We start from the raw sequence: 2599 nt of genomic DNA on the forward strand, positions 1-2599 counted from the left end.
TCAGCAGCAGCAGCAGCAGCAGCAGCAGCAGCAGCAGCAGCAGCAGCAGCAGCAGCAGCAGTACCCAGACTGTTAAACAAGTTTAAGTCAAATAGTTTCTTTTCAAATGTTCTCGCAGCCATGGCCCACATTACTCTGGGTTTCGTAGTGTAGCTGTTAGAGAGAGAGCAGTGAGTCATGGGTTCAATTCCCAGAGGAACCACATGCTTGGCGCCTGCTGTGGGCAGCCTGTCAACAGCAAATCTGCTGTTAACATAAGAATTTCACAAATAAAGTTCAAATTATTATTATTATTAATCTCAGCCTCAGTGGTTTTTATTGAGGTAGTAATGGAGCTAGCTAACTTAAAAATGGAAAAATTTATTTTTATAAACTTGTGTTAATTGTCAATTTTCTTTTCAGTTTTTGTAAAACTGAAAAAAAAATTGTGTTCTTTTTAAAAAAAACAAACTCCTGAGTTTGACTGAACTTTTGGACTATGGCCGACACCCATGGAGTCGGTGTCAGCTTGGGGTTACTTTAGGAAAAGAAAGAATTTCCAATGAATGTTCGGCGTGATTTGTAAGACAAACTTTAAACAGACCGTATAAATCTCGTCACGTGACACATTTTAATCACCATTTGTCTCGGGAGTCGCGTCCCATTTCTGTGACATGAGCAAATCTAACAAAGTTTTGCATTTGTACCGCTTTCGCTCTAAGCACGTCTGAATTATTTATCCTGAAATTTATCAGTATGCATACAGTATTAAATCAGTGTGAGGTCTGAGCCGGCTGTTAATGGACCCAGCAGCCCACAATCACATGCACGTAGGAAAGATGAGCCGCTCACAGCTGGAGAAAATTAGAATAAATTGGGCTTCGACACGGAGCTCCAGGAGAACCAGAGTAAACAAACCAAACCTAAGGTTTCTCATTTGTTGCCTTTAATTGGCTGGAAAAAAAACTGTGAAGTGGGTTTGATTTGGCATCTGTTGCTTTATCCAAATCTGCACAACAGAAAAACAACTCCATAGATTTAGTTTTGGTTTTTGTGAATAATTGAAAAAATACATTGTTGTTAAGCTGCAGAGCACACCTGCTCCACAAACGGTTCAACACGTGCACCAGTACATGGGCCAGGAAGAAAAAAGAAAAACATTATCTGCTTATTTTACAGGGTTAGTCCATATGTTGGGCCAGACCAGAAGGATGTGGCCCACAGTCAGAGGCGTTAGCCTCTGTATTCTGAATGTCAAATCTAGCCAAGTCCACATCTGGTTCTCCAGGCCCTATGTTGGACCAGACAAACTGAGCAGGTCTGACCCTGAGGTCCAGAATGTAGTAAATGAGGCTGACCTTTTTTGGCTTTTCTGGTGTCCCTCGGTGGTCTTCGTCCTGTTGGGTAGGATCGGCAGCTCCCTGGTGTCCCTGGAGTCTCAGGAGGCCTGGACCAAGTGAAGTAGACAAACAGAAAACTTCAGGTCGATGTTTACAGTTCAGAGCAGAGCAGTGGGCGCCACGTGAACCAGCTACAGACAAACTCATGTTTCGTGAACCAACTACAGACAAACTCATGTTTGACTCCTGCGTGAACCAACTACAGACAAACTCATGTCTACACCAGGGAACATGTTCTCATTATAGAAAATGTGCAAAATACAAAAATATAAAATACAAAAATAAAATGTATTGTAAAGTTTTGTGTACCTTTCAGTCCGGAAGAACGCCGTCCATTTCCAATGGCAGTTGGAGTTTGGTCCAGACCTGGAGAAGATAAATAAATGATAAAATGACCAAATATTCTTGCTACTTTTACCAGAATAAAAATTATTTACAACAATAAGTAGTTTTACCTAACATAAGGAAAGGTTTTGGGGTTTTTCTGTCGTCTTTTGTGCACCACTGACGCACTGTGAAGTTAATTAATTGTGACGCACTTCTAATTGCGTCACCTGGCAATGTACAGTCTAATGTACAAATATATTGACCAAAATAGAAGCTTATATTTGAATTTTGACCATTTACACATTTTCGACCTTGTCTGTGTGTTATATCAGTTCCATTGTGTCTTAAATAAGTTGTTTTTTTTTTTTGTTTTTTTTGATTAATCCTGTCCAAACAGTCCCGGCTCTTCATTTAAAATGACACTTGAACGCCCCTTTTTGGTGAATGTTATGCAAATGCAATACAAGTTGTTTGAGTTTTTCATGCCACAGTGTCCTGTCCTTGCTGCAGACGTCGTAACAATTTGAAAATAGCCGCCATGTTTGGAACGAGCCGTTTACCTTAGCGTTTCCGTCGTCGCGCTGCAGCAGATTCTTCAGCCCAAAAGTTTGGTCTTCCTCGGTCAAACACTCATTTTTCTCGTGGAATGTTTCAATTATTTTATTTATTAATTTACTTATTTAATGAGTATTCGACTGTTATATAAAAGATCGTTACACGGTTTCCGGTGACGCTCCTTGTCCTTAGACCTAGAACAGGATGCAGCTGCGTGCACTTGTGTGCATTGTGTCTATGGGGCTCAGCACAGCCAATCATAGACCTCAGCGCACAACGCTGCCCCTATCTGTGCATCACAGTACTACCTGCCTAACCCTGTACATTTTCTTCTTAAG

At 40.9% G+C, this 2599-nt stretch overlaps 1 long non-coding RNA gene across 1 annotated transcript in view; it reads right to left on the reverse strand.

The window, feature by feature from the left end:
• The window catches only part of LOC103396605 (uncharacterized), a 17678-nt gene extending 15079 nt beyond the window's left edge, over nt 1-2599 (reverse strand). Inside the window, exons 1-3 of the long non-coding RNA XR_523377.3 lie at nt 2267-2599; nt 1689-1745; nt 1338-1426 (exon numbers count right to left, since the gene is read on the reverse strand). This is a non-coding gene — a long non-coding RNA (uncharacterized LOC103396605). The remainder of the gene's footprint in view (nt 1-1337; nt 1427-1688; nt 1746-2266) is intronic.

Source organism: Cynoglossus semilaevis, chromosome 20 (assembly GCF_000523025.1).
Source record: "Cynoglossus semilaevis isolate Cse_v1.0 chromosome 20, Cse_v1.0, whole genome shotgun sequence".
Classification (NCBI taxonomy): Eukaryota; Metazoa; Chordata; class Actinopteri; order Pleuronectiformes; family Cynoglossidae; genus Cynoglossus; species Cynoglossus semilaevis.